Below are 23,990 nucleotides of genomic sequence, written 5' to 3' on the forward strand. Positions count from 1 at the left end.
TATATTTTAACAATTTTGTAAAACTACTTTATTTTGGGGGCAAAAAGGGGTTTTACTGGGCCTACTTTTTTCTTTATGTCTTATAAGGCGCTTCCTCAACGATTGTTTCATGTCACTTTTGACGTAGAGGAATTTCGGTCCGGATCTAGATTTAGCAAGTTTTTGATATTGACTGTAAAAATACATATAAAAATAACTTAGCGGGAATACACATTTTACAAAAAATAGATACATGGCAGCTTGGATACATTAAATAACCTTTGAAACACGTGATCAATATCCAATGAATACGGGAGAATGTTACACCACATGTAATATTGCAAGTTTAATTCAGCAAGCTATCAAATGTGACGACGAATAATATTAAAAAGAAGAAATGGAATAGTTGCTTCACAAAAATAGATTCTTCAAGTACTGATCGAAGACCGTTTTTGCTGTTATTATTTCGACATAAGACTATCATCAGACCATTATAAGACACGTATGTTTATCCAAATTTAGGACATATCAGATTTTAGGAGACTTTCGTCAAACTGACTTAAGACTTAAGACGTATCCTAAGACCATCATAAGACACGTTTTAGTCATAAGACAGCTTCATTATCACGGCCAGAGTCTTCAAATTCTCACAAGCCTAGTTGAAACTTCGCATTTTAAACGTATTGAAGTAAAAACGAAACGATCTAATTCGATCAATACTATGATTTAATACTAAGATATGTATTAAAAGATGAAATCCCCCTATAGTAAGAATGTATGACGATTTCAATGTAAAATAATCAAATTATTTTGAAATACGTGAAAAGTCAATGATAATACCGGAAAATAAATTAAAGAATGTATATACTATTCAGTATATATTAATAGACAGTATCGCTGGGACTTTACTGTGTTGATATTTCCACTTTGTTGAATCTCAATCTCCTTAGTAGTGTCTTTGTTTCTTATTTATTAGTAAACATTAAACCAGAAAGCTTTTAATATCAATATCATGACAACTATGTTTTAATTCATCGGTTCAGTTCTTCACCATATCAGTTTTGAATTTCTTGTTTCTTCACATTAAATCATTTTGATATCCCCAAAGAGATTAGTAATATGTTCTTCTATTTCACTGGATTGGTCTCAGCTTATCCTATGTGTGCAGATGTAAAGTTAAACATGTATATTCTGGACAATAACATGTCTAATATCATATAAGTTGATAAATTAAAGTATTTAGAAGAAACTTTATAAAATTCATATTATAACGATTAAAAACCTATAGAATAGAGTTAGCCTCTCCGCGGCCTCATTTTGATGTATAATGACAATCCCTGGTTTTAAACTAATAATGGTTGCATATTATTTAGAAAAATGCTAGTATGATAAAAAAAATATTAACCTCTTGAAAGTCAAATATGTATAAGTATTTAATCAAAGACAATAAAATACCTATATTTTATAACTTCAGTATAGAAATATGTCGCCCATTATTTTTTATTCCTTATATACATGTATATGAAAAATTTGCTTAATGAACAATTTAGTTCTGATGAACGATTTAATATCATCAATGCTTTCAACGACTTCTTAATTTATATTCCAATTATATTCCTATTTAAGTTGTAGCAAATGTAATTTGCTGTATGTTTCCATACATGTTATACGTTGGCTATAGATGATACGGAAGTCGGCAATGTACTGATCTTTGTTAGACAGCTAGCCTTCTCAGTCGGTTATTAACAAATATTGATCAGTAACATATAACAACAAAGCCGTAAACTGTATTTGATACTTTCACTTATTAGGAAGAGTTTGATTTAAAATATCACCACCCCCACTTTTCAAGTTAACGCATGCGCTGAAATTCGTCATAACACCTTAACGTTACAAATTCCACCTTTATAGATGAAATATTTTGGGCATATTTTTGGTTTCATAGTATAGTGTCACTGGTTAAACTAGTTCGGAATTTCCGATAAAAGATCAAGGAATATAAATTTTTACTTGCACATGTTTTGAATTACAAAAAGGATTCCATATGTACAATTTTGTCGCCAATGCCATCGTTAGTTTTAGGAAATATAAGAAGTTGTAGCATTTCAAAGGTATGTTTAATGTATCCTTGTATTCCATTATATTGTACATAGCTACTACATTGATGAAAAGATGTCTTTTATATTATGTTTTACATTTTTTGTACATCTTTTAGAATTTTGCCACTAATCAAAATGTTGATGGATGTTTTTATACTTACGTAAGTATAATTCTAAGTATAAAATATAGTTTATTTTATATTTCGAAAAAACAACGATTTAGAACCAAGATGAATGCCTAAATTTATTTACCAAGGGATTGCCAATGGTGAATTGAAGAATTTGAATTCACACCTATTATAATAATTAAAAAAACAATTTTGGTTGTCTCATAAAAAATATTTACAATGTATAACCACTATGCAGAACTGAAAAGAAACTCTTTTAAGATAGGCTCTATCTATAAAATTCATTAAATAACTTTTTACATAAAGCAATTTGATGTCTTAAATCTCTCATTATGTAAACTCATTTTTTACATTATAATTTTTCTAGTAGCTCAAATGCTCTGTGTTGGGGATTTTTCATCTTTCTCAACTAAGTTCTTTCAGGTGTGCCATTCTATTTATACTTGTACTAAATAAAATGAAACATGCGCCATGTGCTGTTTTCTCAATTAGTATTACGCCGGAGTATTTGCAATGTACAGGAGACAACAAATCCATGAAATAACTGGAAATAACTATGTACAGTTAATAAAAACTTCAAAAATCCTAATCTATATAAAGTCTTTTAAATATATGTATGATCTTGTGTGTATGGTTTGTTCAGTAATATCGAATGGCAATCGACATTTTCAGATTAGATCATTCTGCGTGTTTTCTGTTTTCTTTTTCTAAACATGTGGACAAAGCGGACCATGAGTGAATTTTGTTTACGAAGCGTACACACAAAATCTTCTATTATTTCCATTTTTGAAATGCTATCCTGCAATAACCCTTTCTACAAATGGAACTATCCAGATTACACGAAGCGAACAACACATAGTATATGTATATATTTTCCTGATTTAGGATAATGCACCCTTTTGTTGTTTCGATGGTAAACTTATGTAAATTATATAAATAACATAACATTTCTCTCATAATTGACTAATTTCAATGTAATTGAAGCCTTGTCATGTTATTATTTTTTTCCACATTTTTTTTATTAATTTGAAATTCTGTTTTACCTTATTCCAGCGTTTTTGTATGTTTTGAATTGTCTCGTATTGAAAGACGCTGAAATATTAATTCTAATGTAAAATTCTGTTTCGAGTACACAAACTTCTCTTTCCAATTTAACGGGACGTCAATCATTGTATTTTGGTAAACGCTGAAGCTAAAAAAATGGTGCTTTCTATGAAATTATATAGCAATATTCTAAAAGTAATTCTATTATGACGTGCTTCTTTCGCTTTGTGAACAAACCCATGCTCTAAATCCAATAAAATTTGTTTGCACATGCGTATATTAACTTCTTCAGAATAATGAATTTATCAAATTATCATGCACTTAATATATTTCCTTAACTTTAAAACACTTTCAAACTCTTAAATGGTGCACATGATGTTACTAATTCATTTATTATGACTGTAATGTGTTGCATTCCGAAATTGACATATTTGACCTAGATACGACAATCGTTTATGTTGGCTGTTCAAATTCATCCCTTTGATAAATCACAGTGCCAGACGTTTGCTTCTTTACAAACAAAAAAAGGAGGTTCATGGAAGAGCCTACACAAACGCTTTTACACTTATACTTATAAGTGGAAATTACCTTAATTGTCCTATTCAGAATCGAAATAATTGAAGCAAACTATACGTTATTGTAGTTTTAACATGGGTAGGCATTATATTTGTGTTATTTTAGCCCTCACTATCGCTCGGGCAAAAATAATCATGAATATAATGCCTACCCATGTTAAAACCACAATAAAGTATAGCTTGCATCAATTATTTCTTAAGTTAAAAGGAGCATTAGCTACGATATATGCAAACACAAATATGATTTTGTTTTGTTCACTCATGAATGAAAACGAAATGGTTAAATAATAATTCGCTTAAAGCAGTCAATTTTGTCAAAAAAGGCTCAGAAACATCGTCGATGAATTATGCACTTGCAAGTGAATAATTCTACCTAATTGAATCCGTGTTTATGTGGCCTTCAATTTAACCCCGAAGCTTGAGATTGGTAACGCATACACTTGGCGTGTTCAGCTATTAAAAGGCAAAGAAGGTAGATATAGAACGTTAAATAAGAGTAAATCATTTTGCAGACCGATTTGATTCACAAAAACCAACTCTTATAAAGATGAAAACGATATTGCTTAAACTTTAATATGAAATCAAGCAGACTTTGAAAAATCCAATTGCACGATTTGATCCACCCAATCTCATTCTTATACAGGTAAAAACGACTTTTAACACATTTTTTGACATATAATAGCAAATTTACCTGACCATATCGGGAAATAGGTATTTAGTCGGATCTCAACACGTACTTGTGATTTGTTTAAAACCGGTTTTGATAAAAATAAACGAAGAAATGTCGAAATGTTCAGGACTTAATTAAATCCGTATTTCGGTAAGATGGTGCAAGCATACGATTTTCATTGCGTCTTACACTTTGAGAAGCGAATAATCTTTAACTACTTTATTCAAATATTGTGTAAAAACGTTAATTATGAGCTATGAAAGTCAAGTGGCTCGAGCATTTTTCTAAGGAAGTTTTTAAAAATTGCAAAGAAATATTTTTACAGTAGGTTAGCTTTCATTAGTCTTCACTATCTGTATATTAACAACTTTTGGTTATATTTATAATTTAGAATCATTAATTGAAGGTGGAGAACGATTGCACAGTTAATTAATTATATTGATGTGCCATTTGTATGCAAGAGTGACATTCCGTTGTATTATGTGCCAATTCGAAAAAGTTATGCGAGTATTGTCTCCCTTTAACAGGTTCATCATTTTATAAATAAGTTTAGGTTTCTGATATAATTTTGAATAATTACAAATGTAATTTTAGAGGTAAATAATATATACATGTCCATACGGCTTGCTGGACAAATTTAAAAGTGCATCCTAAATTGGTGCATCTATTTCAACGTGAAAATATGTATCAAACAATTTATTTACATAAACTAATTCAACCTTTTAACCAATTAACTCTTATTTTCTTCATTGATAATCTTAATGCATAGAAGAAGTTTTAGCGCATAGAAAGTCCGAAGATGTTTAACAGTACCCTTTTTATGCAATCTAATTTCCATCTCAATAATATTATATGAAGACTGAATAGCCAGAAAAATGTAATCACTATCATGTACTGAAGGAAAATGAAATTGATAGTTACATGTGTCAAAATTGTCGGTTTGTTATGGTAATAATTGACTATGTTGTTAACTACATCCGTTCATCAATAATCTATCAAGTTCAATGGTATATCTTGGCGCCAAATATCACTACACATTCCAGCATCGACCAATATTGAGAAAATAGGCGATATAACATTATATAAGAGAAGACGTGTTGTACAAGTCTTACTAAAATGTTTATTTCGAGAAGCCGTTCTAGTAGATAATATGTGGCGGTAGAAATTCAAAATCTACACGCTATAATGTTTAAAGACAAAATAGTCAGTGCACTTTTATGCATTTGTAAAAAAATATGGTTTAATCTTCGTTGTTGCTTTTTTGGTTCCTTTATTAATCCCCTATCAATATATACTAGTGTTATGATAAGCTTGTTTTTTTGAAACTGAGTAGCAAATCTCCTTAAGTCGCATTAGGCGATGTCTCTGGATTGTAGATATAGCAAGTGGAAGAAAGTCGACCCCAAATAGTGTTGTTGTGCATTCGGATGACTTCTACTTTACTTTATGGGTCTGTATTCAGGAAACCTCCACTAAAAATACCTTGATAGAAAATGCAAGCCCGGGCATATTGTAATGATTTGAAGATCCATACTCCCAAAGGATACTTTGCAGGGATGTTGATACGCACGAATTGAAAGTTCATAATGACAAAAATTAAATAATATCTGTCGTAAAGTTGACCTTTTTTACCAGCTATCATTTTCAATTTTGTTGTAATTCAAGATATGAAGCAGACTTGACTACACCTTTGGTATTATTTATCAAAGTTATATTTGTCTACATATATTAATGCTAACCTGTTGATGAAGCTAGGGAGGATTGTTGACATTTATCTATATTCGTAGTATTGACATGTTCTTTATACTCTATATTCTAAATCTTCTAACTGTGAACTTCTTAGATTATTCAAGACACATGAATTGTTCTCTTATGTTGCCCTTTTATATTACTAGATCGTCATAAATGACGTTGTCTTCTCTATGGTCGGGTTGTTGTCTCTTTGACACATTCCCCATTTCCATTCTCAATTTTATCATATTAATCATATTAATGGAATAAATGATACTATCTAACAATATACGGTTTTTTTTCAGTAGAAAAAAAATGTGATATATAAAATTGCCGTTCATATATATTATATATGTAAACCTCTGATCTGTGTACGACCTCAAATCTGTGTCCGTTTCTCAAATCTATGCCCCATCGTGACGTCAATCGCTAATCTATGTCCATAAAAAATTATTTGGCCTCAAATCTGTGGCCGATTTTTAATCATGACGTCATTCGCAAATCTATGTCCTTACAAAAATAATTCGACCTCAAATATGTGGCCGATTTTTAATTGTGACGTTTTTCTAAAATTTATGTCCGTTATAAAAGAAAAGTCTTTAAAACTGTGTAATGTTTAATTTTTTTTTAGCCATGCGCAAATTTATGCCCGTCTAATAATTTCGGCCTTATAGTTTTTTTTTATTAAGTCATTTTCCATAGGTCAATATTAATTTGTTGGTATGTGTTTTACATGTGTGTACAAGAGCTCAAGTATCAGTAAATCTTTCGTTCTTATGTTGTACTGCTATACCACTGTCCCAGATTAGGGTGAGGGTTTGGATCCCGCTAACATGTTTAAACCCGCCACATTATTTATGTATGTGCATGTCCCAAGTCAGGAGCCTGTAATTCAGTGGTTGTCATTTGTTCATGTGTTACATTTTTGTTCATTTTTTTTTTACATAAATGAGGCCGTTAGTTTTCTCGTTTGAATTGTTTTACATTGTCTTATCGGGGGCCTTTTATAGATGACTATGCTGTATGGGCTTTGCTTATTGCTGAAGGCTGTACGGTTACCTATAGTTGTTAATGTTTGTGTCATTTTGGTCTTTTGCGGATAGTTGTCTCATTGGCAATAATACCACATCTTCTTTTCTATACTTGCTAGATTATTTCGCTTGTATTTAAACAGAGACTAAGAAAGTCGCTGATTTAAAATATTGCTTTTTAAGTACGGTCTTGTATGATTTTGGTTTTATACAGTAATTTCTCCAAGTTTGTGGTTAAAATCATGTGTGTGTTATTATTGTATGCCGTCTTGAAGAATTAAACTAGACATTTTTTTTAACTAAAAAGACAGTAAAGAATTACTATTTGTATGCAACTTATGCGTTCTTCAATTGTCTCTAAATTCTCTCATATTACTGTTAAATTGACATTCATACCACATTATCTATTATATGTTACTTTAAATATCAATAAAATCATTCTGAATTGATAAAAATAAAAGTTACGTGCTCTATATTTTTAATTACAATATTTGTGAATCACAATAGAGCATATATCAATTGTTTGGTCTTAGCTGATATCTATTTAGTTCAAATGTAAAACTTGTAATTATGTCTTTAATAACAAAAATCTTTCCCCGAGAAGGATCATTTTTTATGTTTTGGCATATTCCTTCTCTCCAGAAACCGGATGTAAACACTGCCGTCCCTTTGTTCATAGCTGGATTTGTTTTGAATTATAAATATTCCCAAAAAGTAGGAGTAAGTAAAGATATCCCGATAATTGATTTTGTCATATAAACCACTTGTTCAAAGTTGTTCGGTGTGATTTAATGCTCCGTGTTAAAGGCCGTACTTACACCTGTAATTTTTAACTTTTCATTGTTTGCTTGATGACGTTTTGTTATGTTTTACGTCAATGAAAGGACATTAGATTTGAGCCAAAAATGGCCATAGATTTGAGTAAATAAAGGACATCGATGTGAGACAATACAGGACATAGATTTGGAACGTCTATGACGCAATATTAAAAAAGGACATAGATTTGGGGAAAGGACATAGATTTGAGGCCGGACATAGATTTGAGGCTTACATATATATAGAGAATAATACATGGCAAAATCCGTATCATATGCCGTATCATCCCGAGATACCAATATCAGCCAGAGGGCCTTTAGGCCCGAGGGATAACATTGGTCGAGGGTGACACGGCATGTGATACGGATTTTGCCATGTTTTATACGTTTTATCATAAATTTCAACAGGAGAGTATATATGAACTGCTTTCGGATCCCTAGCACCTGGGTTACCTTCAGCTACATTTGTTTTAAAAGCTTTAAAAGAACTGCTCAATTACTCATACGAACACCTGGGTTACCTTACAATTTGCGTGCTGTTGTTTTAAAATTATTTTGTTTATTGTATTGTTTGACGTGTTTTGTGTGGTATTTTATTGAGTTCTTTTTTATAGTTGCATTTCGTGTGTCAGATATATGAAAACTCGACGTATGTGACGTCACATTCCAAACAATGACGTCATTTAATAAATTGCATCACGCCCGCATGACCTTTCATTTCGGACCCATTTTGAGGAAAAATTTTCTGAAGAAGCTTGCATAAATAAAAACGGAGTTAATGTAAAAAAAAATGAGTAGGGGTGTGATAAAGGGTACGATAAAGGGTAGGGGTGTGATAAAGGGTGTGATAAAGGGTATGATAAAGGGTTTGGATCAAAGTTGCGCGATATTTGATTAAACACTAGGCTATTTATCAAATATTCAGAACTACTGTATTTACTACTAAATGTATGATAAATATAAATATTTTTTAATCTAGCGTTATTGGGAATACAGTCTTAGATCAATTTAGTATATGTATATATAAGAAAGTACAGAGGAATCAAAACAGTAATTGTATTAACTGACTCACTGGCAAGGGATTTGATATTCTTAAAAGAAGAAAACAAATGCGGCATCTTAAGTATATTGGACATAAAATCCCAGTGGAAACATTTTCATCACAAAAAGATATAATTCTAAAATTATCAGTCTCCTATTAGACAAGATAAATTATATGTTACTTACGTATATTATGGTGATGAGTAATGTTTTAAGAATATACAGTTGTGAATAAGCAATGGTGAAACACTTTGTTGCAGCCTATGCCCTTACTGTGAACTTAAAATAACGTGCACTGGTTTCTGAAATGAAATGAAATACCAAGAGCATATGTTATAAAATCATAATACTTAATTGAAATGTCATCTCTGAGCAGAAGCGATTGCAATATAAGTGACAAAATACTTACACTATTTGTTTGCTTGATATACTTATTTTAGGTGCAAGTCGATGAATTGTTAACGTCACCAATACAAACTTTAAAAAGTATCTTATTGTCAGGAGCCCTGAGCTCAAACTTTGAAAGCATCTGACATATGCCAGTGGTTATACTTATCGAGCAGACAATTTAAAAAATGTGATATATTTAATCTAAATGTTGATTTAACAACGTTAAAAATTCACTATACTAAAAAATACAACATATTGGTCAAGTGAAATACCTCTCCAATGAATCATATTTTATATGATGCCCCATTTGTGACAACCTCAAGACTGGGAAAAAAGAGGGGGATGTCACGTGCTCCCAATGACATCCCGAATATTTTTCATCGAGCTTAACCAGTAGAATTGTTCATTGACCAATACAACGGATTGGTAGAAAGTCCTCACTTGTTTTTTTTAATATACCACTCTATGATATTCTAAGTAAAAACTGCTGTTAGATTTGATTGCAGATGTTCGCTTGTATCTGTGTAAAATAGCCATTTAGGGTGAACAATTGCCCATTATTTCAACAAAATAAAGTGATCTCTATATGTTGTTTTTTTTTGGCGATGGTTTATGTTATTTGGTTTGTGTTGCTATCGTGTTCTTCATATCACTTTTAAATTTACAAGAATTAGAAAATAATATTCAAATAACTAAAGTTAACGGAAAACGTCGTATAATAGGGATAAACAAATGTATACTAAACTACACGCATGTGAAAAAAATCAATATCTATGTGTAATGGTAACTTTCGGTAATTTTGTCAATCAATCGATCATTATTGGGAAAAGAGCAATCCCTTTGATTGATCATGATAGTGGACAGATATTTGTTAAGCACAATGTTGTGAACGTTCCTGAAAAGCGCTTCTGATGCGTCAACTTTATTATTATTATCATTTTCATTTGCAAATTAAACGGATGGAATAAAGTAAATTTCTAAATTATTTGACATCGACCATTCTTTTTTTAATTTCGATTATTTAGATATGACGAAAATTGAAGATAACAGAAAAAGAAGTCGACGACTACCGTGCGAACAACAAATCTTTTATAAGTTTAGCTTCATTGATAAATAATTTTATGAACTTGAAAATAACAACAACAAAAAACTTCTCTAAATCATATCAGTATCTAAGCAGCGACTTCTGGGCGGGTCCGATACTAGTGGTACCGATTAAGTGGTACGTTTCTGGAAGTCATCATGTGTACTCGTGGCCAATATTGTAAATAGCCAAATATATAAACGTTTGTGAGCTTAGAAACAAGGTTAACACGAAGATGATGCAACTTTACAATTACATAATATTTAGATTTCTATTGCCCAGTCCACTTTGGAGGTTTCTTTTTTTAGAAAGATTGGTTATAATAGTTATCAAAGGTACCAGGATTATAATTTAGTACGCCAGACGCGCGTTTCGTCTACATAAATCATGTCATTACTCGTTTTTGTACTGGCTTCTCACAGAATGTGTCTCATTCTAACATGTCTGAGTTACATATAATTGTTTACTTTACACAATATTTACAGTGAAAAACCCATGCACTGTTTTATACTTTCAAAAGACCGGTTTTCAAAAGTACTTTATTTGAACATTTTCATTGTTTTTTAAACGCAAATGAACTGACATATTAAACGTAAAGCCAAAGGTATTGCGTTTTTGTGTTTTCTTTCTCGATAAAACAAGGACGCACTCGAAAATAACACGACCTGTTTCCAAGAAATTACGTACATATAAAAATGAATTTACTCTCCAAAATGTACATTTCAAAGCAAAAATAAGAGTTTTTACATAACGTCTGTATATCTTGGTTTATACATATGTATAGATTCCATGTAAGTATTTCCGTTAAAGTTTGAATTGGTACGTGTATAAAAATTGCTTTAATCAATATTTTTGAATAAAGCATTAGAAGGCGAAAAAACGTTTAAAAAAGCTTGAGGATAAATTTTTATCACAAATGCTAATTTACCTTCTCTGATATTACATATAAGGGTATGATATCTTATGTTTAATTCAATATGATCTCATATTTTATGACTAAGACACTTCGATTAATTAACAAAATAAAATGACTGTCTGCAGTTAGCCTTTTTTTTTTTAAACGTCGCACGATACTGGTTTCACCTAACGTTACACACTCAAAGACGTAAGCCAAAATAAAAACGTTGGAATGCATGTTGTTCAGATGGCTTTTTACAATAAATTTTAGAAGATTGATTTTTTTCCCTAAGAAAGGATTAATTGTTTTTTCTTAGATAAAAGATGTTAAGCTTTAGATTTATTAACAAATAAAAAATAAAAAAAAGTAACTTGAATTGAAACCATTTGTTTTTATAGACTACATTTTAATTATAAAGGCAATCGATTACTTTTTTAGGGATAAACTATGCACTGCAAATGCACTCATCTTAGCACTCCAGAATGTCCAGGCGAAAGGACTACGGCATATCTAGCATGTCAGTTCTGCACAAATATATGCAAGGGAATTAGCGGGAACAATTATTATTGCTGTTTTTTTCTATTAATTTGTTTTATAGCGAAATCGACTATTATAGTCCGGAAAACACTTCAGTTCCGCGAGAAAATCTCTCCAACCCCTTCTCTATGAATCGGTAGAGTTTTCTTATTAAGCAACAAAATAAAATAGCCGTATTCCAAATCGTCTGTGAAAACCGCAATAATGACAATTAGACGGAACGTTAGAAATATATTTTTTTATTAAATAACGTCAAAATCGTATGTGGGGACATTGTATCGGACATTTTAGTTTTATCTGATATCTCGTATATTAGATTTAATTTATGGGAATTTAATATCAAAATAGAGATATTTTTTTGTACTTTTATCCATTATATTTTTTTATGCAGCCAATGGCACTGTATCAAATAAACATCATGAAAAAGCAGAAAACATAACCCTACGTTTAATTTGGTTTGAAGGGGACAAAATGTCGGACATTGCTATTCAACTCGAATAATAAGAATTTATTTAAAAAATTCCTGATTATTGCATGAGGCGAAAGTGTGATCTTTGTACAAAATACTAGTATAAGAATTTTTTATTTTCGACATGGGGATTGCTCTGGAATTCCCTTTTTTGGGACAATTTAACAAAAATTACGGCAACCTTTCGTGCATGGGACACATAATTTGTATCAGCTTGATCCATTTTTTTTTTATATTTCCGTCTTTCGAGAGAAAAAAATCGACATTACGTCATCGCCCAATTATGATTGCTTGTTCTAGACAAACTTTTATATCGTTTGGTTATAAAATTTATATGTTTCTTACGGTATTCAGAATTTCACAAGACTAAAAGTGTAACGCGGGACAAGGAAATCATATTGCAAAATAAAGGTTTTATTGAGTTTTAATTACTGAAAATGGTCTGTTACGTATACAAAATTGCAATAATCTGAAAGAAGAGTTAAAAAGCTTTAAAATGATATACAACACTTTATAATATCAATTTGTATGTTTAAAAATTAATAAGATGAATGTGTCTTGTCCGTGATTTTACCAAAGTAACACCAGTATCGTGCGACGTTTCTTTACATTCAGTTGAAATGAAAACAATTGTAAAATATGTGCAAATTTGATGACAATTGAATATTGTCTATAAGAATTAATTTTGACGACTACTACGAGTTTTTCTATTAACAGGTGCATCTACAAAATGGAATATCATGTTAAGTAAACGATACCCTGTTGTATCTCAGAGTGTTTTATAGAATCTAATTTATTGTTGTACTCAAAATGTCAGATATATTTATCTCTTAACAAATAATTCGCAGAAATCTCTTACTCGGAAGCTCTTTATTTGGTAAGTGGACAGCTTTATTAATAATGATTTGTAAAATAAGAAAGTCCATCGATTAATTATATTTTAAACATGTGATTAACGTGAAGGGATCACTTTGCAAATGTAAATCCTCCAGTAAAACTTTCATTGCATTGATGAGTGTAAACCCGTTTACCTGCTTTACGAACATTTAAATAGGTATCAAGGTATGTCAAAAAGTAAAAAGAAGAAAGGGCAAACAGTTGACAAATAGTTTACCGATCATTGATACTGCCAGAATACGTATAGAATTTCTTCTACCTTCCTGATGTAGTTTAACTCATTTGAGCCATGTTATTTCATAAAGATTATGGGAGAAATTACGAAAATTTGGCTCGGAAGTTCTGTTTTTTTAAATTATATGTCCCGCAAAAAAGATTGGTCATATCTAATTTGAATAACAGACAGTTTTATAAAGGTGCTATAGATCAATTTGCCCCATTGACACACATTTGGTTTATTGAGAATAAAGATATAAAAAGGTAGAAATTTGTCTTTGATACTATCTGTATATATTCTAGTGCTTCATTTTTCTGTATAATTGAACTGGTTAACATCAATTTTATTGTTACATCATCAATAACATTTGCTTTGTCACTTTAATATTAGAATTGTAATGGAATTAGAACATTTTAATACATATAAACCCTGTGAGGTGGATAATAAAATATATTTCTGACTTAATGTTTATATTAGAATATCAATCATGAATGAAAGCTAGATATTAATAGTGATATGAAGCTAACTATATTTGGAATGAATAATTCTACAATCAGAATGGTATCTTTAAGCTGTTGATTTTTTTTTATGAAACTAATTACAAGTTGACGCGTGTAGTAAATGACCATTTCAATCCACTGGAACGTATTGAATTCAAACATAGCTATAGATATAAAACACCTATTGGTATTTGTACATTTTATTATAGAAAGATCAACATTTTCACGTATTTTGTAAAATTTGTAAATTTTTATTAAGTGTTTTTGTCGTCCTCCTTGTATTTTTGCCATGGCGTTGTCAGTTTCTATTTAACTCGTGAAATTTAAATGTCCCCTAAGTATCGTCCGCCTCTTTTCTAAGTAACTTAAGAGAAAATCTTGTTAAATGAAAGTGAACTGGGTTTTTTTTTCGGAAGAAGGAGATGAACATTTTATCTGTTTAAAATGTTCTTTTCATTTTTAGATATACTAATTAAACAGTAACATTAAGTTCCTGACCACATATGTCCTGAATACAGATTGAGGCTGAGTCATATGTTTCGATATTTTCTTACGAACAGACGAACACCAGGACTAACAAAAACCTAACGGACAGACTAAGGATTCTTTAAAAAATCAAAACAATTATTTTTGATCAGATAATAAAGTTCTGAATTAAACATTACAATGATTATACTTGCCAACTTATTATTTATTCTTTGAACAACAAATATATGCATAAGATCGGTCTTCGTTATGTCATGATAGACGTTATCTTATTGATATATAATTCAAAACCCTAATAAAACATGTAGTTGCTAAAAGAAAAATAGAAAAAAAAGATAATTTGAATGCTTTTCAACAAGTTTTGTCAAAATACTTTTTATTTTATAGATGCCCCACGTATCCTGTAATAACTAGGATAGTCAAATAATATCGGTTATATTTGTCATAGAAGTGGATTTTACCCAATTTATTGATACATAATATGCATTTACTATTATTATGATTTAATTTCTCATAATGAAATAAAACAATAATTGCAAAATAAAATATGATAAATTTGTTTAACATTCTGTTTCATTCAAGGATCGAACAGCAATCATAAAAAATATAATACATCGTTACTTGGCGACTTACAGAGTATAAAGAGAGTATAATGTTGTCTACAAGAGACCATTGTGTTGAGTTAAGCAAAAAGGCTATATATTATAATAGCATTTCATCTGACAAGGTCAACCCCACACACTCCTTCATTCGAAAATATCATTACAGATACATTTTAAATGCGAACAGTGTACTTTTAAAATTCTTCACATCAATTATTCACGCACCTCGTAGTGTGTTTAACATTAAAAATATTAGTGAAAAATTATCTTAATTGATAAAAGCTCTTCAAATTGAAAAGCTATAAAATATTTATGGCAAATAATGCAATATAGCTGCTACGCTGTTGATTAGACAAATGTCATACTACTGACTCAAGACCACATTATCCAATATCTAAACACAAAATCAAATGTAACAAGCTGGCAATCCTAGAGAGGACAAATCATCGCTTTTGTTTCAATTAGTAATTTCACAAAGACGATAAAATCAAACATTATTGGTCCACACAATTGGAAAATAATCATTAGCATTCAAATGTTTACGATAAAAATGGGATATAGTTGGTCTGGAAAAAAATATCACAATTAATTAGTAGCAAGCGCTAGAACATCTCACATTGAACTGCTACATGTATATTTAAATCATCATAAGGTCATTAATTTCTTTAAATGAGGTCAAGGTCACAGAAAACCTCTTTAAAGACAAAGTATCGCAAAAAAAACCAAAAAAAAACCATACAAATATTCAAAATTATTTAAACAAATATGAGTTAATTAGACATTGGGATAACGACAAAGAAACCGCTCAGATGACACGTACTGCAAAGCAATCACATACAATCTTTCAAAATTAATAAAACCTGTTCGATAAGTAGGAACAGTACTCCAGGAGAAAAAGTTTAAATTTGATATATTATTTATATTAAAATGATATCAATGGTCAGGTACCGACATTCGAGGGTATTCAGTATCATTTAAATGATACCAATGATCAAAGGTACTCAGTATCATGAAAATGATATGAATGGCCAAAGGTACTCAGTATCATGAAAATGATATCATTGGTCAAAGGTACTCAGTATCATTAAAATGACACCAATGGTCAAAGGTACTCAGTATCTTTAAAATGATATCAATGACCAAGGTACTCAGTATCATTAAAATAATATCAATGGTCAAAGGTACTCGGTATCATTAAAATGATATCAATAGTCAAAGTCACTCAGTATCATGAAAATGATATCAATGGTCAAAGGTACTCAGTATCATTAAAATGATATCAATGGTCAGAGGTACTCAGTATCATTAAAATGATATCAATGGTCAAAGGTACTCAGTATCATGAAACTCATATCAATGGTCAAAGGTACTCAGTATCATAAAAATGATATCAATGGTCAAAGGTACTCAGTATCATGAAAATGATATCAATGGTCAAAGGTACTCAGTATCATTAAAATGATATCAATGGTCAGAGGTACTCAGTATCATTAAAATGATATAAATGGTCAAAGGTACTCCGTATCATTAAAATGATATCAATAGCCAAAGGTACTCAGTATCATGAAAATGATATTAATGGTTATAGGTACTCAGTATCATGAAAATGATATCAATGGTCAAAGGTACTCAGTATCATTAAAATGATATCAATGGTCAAAGGTACTCAGTATCATTAAAATGATATCAATGGTCAAAAGTACTCAGTATCATTAAAATGATATCAATGGTCAAAGGAACTCAGTATCATTAAAATGATATCAATGGTCAGGTATGGACATTCAGTTTCATAAAAGTATCAATGAATCTGTCTGTATAATGTAAAAACTTACCAATTTTCAAGTTCTTTAATCAAGCATGACTGCATAAGAAATCAAACTTGTGTATTTGTAAGGTTGAATCATTATACAGAAAGTCATTTCTATCTAGACAAAAACTGTCCTCAATATATATCAATTTCGATAACCAAATTTCGATGAATATTCAGATGTGTATTCTATTTATTTTTGTTTCCCTTTCTTTGTAATTATAATCTATGTCTATAACATTATTTCTATTATTTTTCCCCTTCTTCTCTTTTGAACATTATATTAATTGACAACATACTTTAAGTTTCAGACTGTATAATTAAAAGGATTGTAAAAATAGTATTTTCTGATTACTTTTTCAAGCTAGCCTAAAATACTCGTCCATTTATCTCAAATTATGATCACTTGGTAATCTACATTCGTCTTGACATGATAAGGTTTCACTTTTATAATTTCCAAATAAAGACCGATCCTATTTGAATTTGATAATTTTCATATATTGACCAAAATAATCATAAGCATTTGGCAAATTTGTTCAATCTATATATCAAAAGCCCCACATTCCATTTTCACAGAATGTCAAACATAGACTGGTTCTTTTTGCACTTATTACTTCTCTCAATTTACAGATTATTTGACCGTTTGATAACTATCTTTCTTTATGATTTGTACTTTTGTGTGTATGATATGTGTGGTTTGCTGGTAAACATTTCTTTATATAGTTGCTTTGTGAACATCAATACTGGTTTTATCGAACCAAATTGGTAATAGCATGGTCAGGCAGCTCTTAGAATTTTTGATCTACGACATAGGAGCCATTGTGGATTATTAATCTACATAATAATTAATACATAGACATTTTACTTACTTATTTTGATGCTCATCTCTTGTCTGTTTTTGTCTTCTCTTCAAAAACTCGAACATGAATATCGACATTGTGTTTCTGTTGTTTGAACTACAGTTTTTATTAGTTATATTGGTAATATCGAGAGAAAAAAAATTCCAGGCTCCAAAGTGAATATATAGAGTACACCTTTAGTAATACGGATAATTTTCTTGCAATATGTATTATCTTACCTCATATACATTTCTAGGGATATGAATGATTAAAAGCGTCCTCGTGGAGACCGTGTATATTCCATATTAGGTTATTAGGGAGGCGGGACTTATTTCAATACACGGTTAGTAATGAAGTTACGACTTTGGCACTGTTTGATTATTTAAAAGTATTGAAAGTTCTGTTAATTTTGTTATATCACGGTTGTTATTAATTAAAAGTTATTGTTTATATTAGTTTTTTTACTGCAGACCAGTTGAAGATGGTTCTTAAAATTGAACCCGTGAACACTTTAATATAGAAATGAGAAGATGTGTTATGATAGCAAATGAGACAACTCTAGTCTAAATTCAACAAATAAAGATAGTCGGTAAGATAAATTCGTTACATAGTGTGCTAGTGACCTAATATGATATATACGGGGTCAGTAAATTCCATATGGGATGAGACCGAACGGGGTCAGTATATATCATATTAGGTACTATTACACACTATGTAACTAATAATATTCATACGCAGTGTTAGAAATAGACTAGAATTCCTTGATTATTTCAATAACGAATATATGGCACTTCTTGTAAAACCTGGACTTTAGAACCAAATTGATTGAAAAAAGAGGTTATGGTCAGACATTCCTTTTGTGTAATACATACCGTCCACAATAGTCAGATAATGATTGTTGGGCACGCCTTAATCATGCAATCGATATTGCATTGGGGATAAATGAAAACGGGTGACATAAATTGTGACCTATCATTGACACAAGCAAATAATACATTGCTAGACATAATTATTATGTTTAAAAATTATCACCACCAACCCAACAAGGATAACGCATCCCAGTAGCAGAATTTGGGGTCCTATTAATAGTATTTTTTGTGGAACCTAGGTCATTACCTAGGATTACCCTTATATACTTACTATTAAAGTTGAGGAAAAACAAAGGGGTCCTTTTAAGATATAAAAAATAAACCCAATGGAGATTCATAACAAAAATAAATGATATATATAAATATGTATTTATCTTGTAAATAATTATTTTTGACGACACATAAATGCAGAAAAAAGTTGTTTTTTTAAATCTCCGATGGCGTGTTCAATCCTTACTCAATAGTGTGTAATATGTCTATTTAATGTTTCTACACTTCCTTTGCAGGTTCCGAGGTTTATCTTATGTAAGGTGTCAATTCTAGATATTTGTTCGGGGTTTAATTTGACCGTGCGGGGGCTGTATGGCCAGTCAAGGTCGTTAAAACTTCCTTTTGTCCTGTTCGGATGTATTTTGTCGCCTAACAAAAAAAGCTTAGTCGGCAAAGGTAATTGTTATCCTATATTTCTAATTAATATACATTGCTGATGCCAAAGAAATCCGAACTCAACATAACATATCCAGTCTTCGTTCAATATTACAACCTGAGCGCTAATGTGGGTGATTAGGTAGGCAATGAATAAGACGGTTACATATGTTTCTTTGAGTTGATAAACATGTATGTGTTTCATCTTTTTTAAGTCGAAATACTAACGTCAACTATTTAAGTTATCATATGATGAGACGGGTACGATTATAACCATAACATTAAGAAGAATTTTATTTCCCTGGGAAAGTAATGATCCCGACCAGTTCTCTATGTATCTGTAATGCGTAAAATGATGTAATATAGTGGTTATTTGATAACATATAACAACTTCATTTCTAAAGAAATATAGAAAATAATATGAATATCATCGTTTTTCAAAACTGTTAGACTTGCATTTAATCTAAAATAGGGTTCACAAACATCCCTGTACATTTAAAAAGAATGCGTTAAGAAGATTTAAACGAAGTTCTTAGGAATAAACATGCAAATCATTGATTTAATTTAAAAGAAATGGTGCACCTTTCATGTTATATTTTTGTAGACTTTCGATAAGTAGTAACTCATTCATCCCATCAACTATTAGGATAAAGAAATTTGTATTTACACCAGACGCGCGTTTCGCTACAAAAGACTCATCAGTGATGCTCGAATCCAAAAAAGTCAAAATAAATGTAAATGTCTTTTATTTGGATTATTGGATGGTATGTATTTTTTATAATTTGCGAAAACTAGTTCACTTGATAGAAAATCTATCGTACTTGCAAAAAAAAAATAATTAACAAAACTGATAAGTTTTTCATATACCGATGTTTTATTTTGTTATTACTATTTGTATCGAATGTCATATACACCATTGTTTTAACGCCTCTGGAGCTGTTGGTTTATTTACATAATATCATTGTTTCTGATGTTCAAGTCATATCAAGTTTGTCCCTAAGGAAGACTGCTCAGTTTGATAGTTTGATTTTCAAAATGTTCTGTCAGTAAACCATATAGTTCTATTAATTATTAATTGCAATTTTTACTTTGTCATTGACAAATGACATGTTCTATTTAATGAATTTATGAATGGTAAAGATAGGATGTCATTTCCTTTAAGAGTGTGATTGCTCTTAATAGTAAGTATATATTGTTTTTACAAAATTAGTATGAGTTTTTCAAAATATCTAATTTGCTATTTGAGCTATTCATGATAATCTCTTTGATATTACTCTCTATCTTTTTTAATCGTATAGCATAACACAAGATAATTAACAGGAATTCAACAATCATTTGTGCTACCAACCACGTAATTCATATAATCATTGTCATTACTTCTAATAAAAGTTATAATTGGTTATTAAACGAATGATCGGACATCTAAGACTGTTCAATTCCTAGACGAGTGAATACGATGACCCTTCTCAAATTTTGAATTGCTACAATGTATCATTAACATTTAATTTCCTTTCTTCATCAAACCTCATGTTGTATGCTATATATATGTACATTGTATATTTAAACAATAAAGTCAACTACATATATTTCTTTCTTTTACAGATATGCAACAGTGTATATTGGTCTATTTGTGCTGCTTAATCATATCATTTTTCGGAATAACCTCATCTTTTTATATACGTCCAATGATGACCACAGAAGACGACATAGATTTAGACCTTAGATTAATATTGAAAGGTAAGCTCACTCGATTCATTCCTTGCAATGGTTTTCCTTGAAACAAAATATTCTGCATCATATTATTAATATATGATTTTGTCAATGTACTATCTCATACCCAAAGTATAACGCTGAAAACGATCTTATGTCAAATTGCGTTGTAAATGGAGTTATCCTAAAAAAAAACAAACCATATCATTTAATAATACATGCCCATAGTATAAAGGTAAAATCACATGAAGATGTTTGCACATAATAAAGGGGAAGGGGAACATCATATATGTAGACAATATAAAGCATGGTGCATATCATAAAATGTGAAATTGAAGACTTATAAATGTTATGATACATCACTATTAAGATGTTAAAGGTATGGAAAAAAAAAAAGATTTTTTAAAAATCAACCATTAATGAAAAAGAAATAATTAAATAATTATTCGATTAAATTGGCCATGGACAGTTTGGTTCAATATTTTCAAAATAAGCTTCCTGATGAATTATTCACTTGCAAGTGAATAATTGGACCGAATTAAATCCATATTCATGTAACCTTTAATATAAACTGTTAGCTGAAGATAGGTTTTGTATCGATTCAGCTGTAAAAGAAAACATTGAACTTGAAACAAGAATGAAGCACTAGGTTGAATGATTTGACCCAAAAAACAAATCATTCTTACACAATTGAAAACCATGTTAATCCTTTTTAATCAACAATATAAAATACAGTCTCAGAAAAATAATTGCACGTTGTCGCTTTCTATTTATATTTTAACATATCTATGTTAAAATTGAATTAAATAACCTTCGGCAGTCTTCGAATGTTTTCTCAATGTTTAATTTGATGATGTCGAGACAAAACACACACGAAATGTTGAAACATACGGTATAATTACGCCTTTGCATTGTTAATTGATTTTTAAGATTTAAAAAAATTTTGATATACGTCTTGGTATGTTATAAATTAGATAGGAAACTTTTAGTACAATCGGTGATCATGAATTTGACATCTAAAACCCCTTTCGATGGCAAATATATATAATCTTTTCCACATCATATGTAGATTGAAGGACATACCCCAAGGGCACAAAAACATCATACAAGTCAAACTTTCATCATATAACTAATTTTTTTCGAGACACTATAGATATAAGAAGTGTCTATGATTTGAACATAATCAAGAAAATGTTCACGTCATATAACCACTATTTCGAACGACATTTCTATTTTGCGTTTTTAGTAAAAATAAAAATCTGAATTGGTACTGAAGTTGAAAATAAACTCATCATAGATACAAAGATTGAAATTTGTACGCAATAACGTTTATCATGAACAATCGAGACAAACACGTTTTGAAACCAAAAATATAAATGCCTCTAGCATATAAATCCAGTTACAACATTACCTTAAAGATAAATATTGTCCGTTATAATGACAACCTAAGTTTTAATAGAATTACATAACTTATAGATTGAATATCATTCAAATGTCTCATATCAATCATTCAAGTGCTAGAACACAGATACATGCCGCGTCAACACGAAGGAGTACTGTCTTCTAATATTGTTAATTGGAAATCGTTCTTTTAGGACTGCCGACAAGCGAACAAGTTTCCGAGTGTATGAGTGTATGAGTGTAGTGAAAATTAACAATTGAGTTGCATTTGGAAACGTTCCAAAAATAAACAATCAGTAAAGAATTTTATTAATGACATCTTCAATGTGATAATGATCTAAATAAACAAAAAAATCGTTCTTTTTTCTGATAAAGGGAAAACATAGAAGTATACTATGCAGTGATTTTTTGTTAATTGGATATTTTTATAGACTATCAATAGATAGGATACACTTTATTTTGGTGTGATAGGATAAATGGTTCAACATTAAAGTCAAATAATATTCATAAACATACGATTTTACATTTTCATGTTCCCAAATAATTAATTGAACAAAATCTATCAATATTAAATCAGCACTTAAAAGTTGAATGAAAGGAACGTTTAATTCATAAATAAGAAAAAGGGTTAAGAAGATCAATGCAATCCGAATGTTAGTACCAAAAGGTTAAATGACAAAAATACCGAACTCCGAGGAAAATACAAAGCGAAAAGTCTGTAATAAAATGGCAAAAACAAAAGCTCAAACACATCAAACGAATGAATAACAACTGTCATATTCCTGACTTGGTACAGGAGTTTTATTACGTAGAAAATTGCGGATTAAACCTGGTTTTAGCTAGCTATACCACTAACTTGTATGACATTCGTACTAAATTCCATTATATTGACAACGATGTGTGAAAATAAAAAACAGAAATAATACATGTCGGTAAAAATGTCAGAAATTGGGATCACAGTCACTGACGAGAAGTATACTAAATCGATCTTCTAGTTGTTCAACGTGATCAATGATATATAATACAGGTAAAATGAACAATGATATTTAGGTCAGATGAAACCACTTAAATAGCTATTAATTCGGACCATTTTTGTTCATATAGTTCTTCAACTGTTTCTGTTCTTAAACAGCATTGGATTTTGAGTGTTCGGTTTTGAGCGTTTTTGCTGAAGAAAACCCCAGATAACGCTTCGAACGCATGAGATTTATAACGCTTTGTTTTATTTTTAAAACACATTGACATTTATCTGAACAACACATGTCTTTCTGTTCTTTATGCAGTAAAGGATGGCCTTCAAAAATATTTTGATGAGATATATTCAACCAGATGTAGATTATCAAAAATCATTAAGATCTACTGCTAAATATCACAATCTCTGCAATTTTGGAGTAATATTTAGACTGATTTTTATACGCTTTGCATTACTTATCCCCACACTATATTGAAAGATCGACTTTACGATCTCATTAAACAGAGTTTTTCTACAAAATTTCGGAATCGTAGGTATAAATGTTTTGTTTTGG

The 23,990-nt window shown here is 30.4% G+C and overlaps 1 long non-coding RNA gene across 1 annotated transcript in view; it reads left to right on the forward strand.

Moving 5' to 3' along the window:
- The first annotated feature begins 1,911 nt into the window (after nt 1-1,911).
- The window catches only part of LOC139482326 (uncharacterized), a 55,675-nt gene continuing 33,596 nt past the window's right edge, over nt 1,912-23,990 (forward strand). The window contains exons 1-2 of the long non-coding RNA XR_011654836.1: nt 1,912-2,090; nt 20,956-21,090. This is a non-coding gene — a long non-coding RNA (uncharacterized lncRNA). The remainder of the gene's footprint in view (nt 2,091-20,955; nt 21,091-23,990) is intronic.

Source organism: Mytilus edulis, chromosome 7 (genome assembly GCF_963676685.1).
Source record: "Mytilus edulis chromosome 7, xbMytEdul2.2, whole genome shotgun sequence".
Lineage (NCBI taxonomy): Eukaryota > Metazoa > Mollusca > Bivalvia > Mytilida > Mytilidae > Mytilus > Mytilus edulis.